Source organism: Bison bison, unplaced genomic scaffold, assembly GCF_000754665.1.
Source record: "Bison bison bison isolate TAMUID 2011002044 unplaced genomic scaffold, Bison_UMD1.0 scf7180017864526, whole genome shotgun sequence".
In the NCBI taxonomy this organism is placed as follows: Eukaryota; Metazoa; Chordata; class Mammalia; order Artiodactyla; family Bovidae; genus Bison; species Bison bison.
The window spans coordinates 2,466,424-2,467,300 of NW_011495077.1; the positions used below are offsets into that span (position 1 = coordinate 2,466,424).

Here is an 877-nt window from a genome sequence, read left to right on the forward strand (position 1 = left end):
CAGATGGTAAAGAATCTGCCTATAATGCAGGAGATCCAGGGTTTGATCCCTGGGTTGGGAAGATCCCCTGGAGAAGGGAATGGCTACCCACTCCAATATTCTTGCCTGGGGAATTCCATGGACAGAGGAGCCTGGCGGGCCGCAGTCCATGGGGTTGAAAAGAGTCAGACACGAATGAGCGACTTTCACATGCACACCAAGCAGTTCTCATCGTAGGCGCCCACTGTCTAGGAGGATTCTCTGATGCCTCGGTTTCCAGATCCTGGAAACTTCAAGTCCCCGGGGGGACATTGAGTCTGAGAGCTGGCTCACTGCCAGGCAACTTAGAGAGACAGGAGCCCAGTGTCAGAGTCACGCACCAGACAGTGCTGCTTGTCTCCACAACACACAGCAGTACGTAGCTGCACATACACACCTCCACAATATACACAAGTCTACTGCTGCTGGGGAGAGGTGGGAGTAATTAGTAGACTTTATTTTTTTAAGCAGCTTTTTAGTTTCAGGCAATGATGGTGTGTCAATGTACAACAGGTGCATCGGTTGCAACTATATCAGGTCTCTGTGTTTAAGGCAAACTTACATTAGAAGCAGTCCCAGGCTAGTTGGAATAAGGTGACTGGTTGGATTTCTAAGACCTTATAGAGCTTATGAGTCTGTTGCATCCCACATGAAGGGCAGTTTGGCAAGGTCAAGAACGAACTGTCTCTGTCTCTCTCTCATTCTTGATGTTAGAGTTCCACATCCACCAAGCTCTTTTTTTGTTACTAGAAAAGACAATAATCTTTCTAATTTTCATTCTTTTAAAAGTACCTTCTCTTTCTGCTTGTTATCAAACATGTATTTTCCTTATTGTTTAAATGTGTGTAAGAGGGGACTA

General features: G+C 45.8%; 1 pseudogene; it reads left to right on the forward strand.

Moving 5' to 3' along the window:
• The first annotated feature begins 506 nt into the window (after positions 1–506).
• Positions 507–877, forward strand: part of LOC104982095 — a 1,158-nt pseudogene continuing 787 nt past the window's right edge.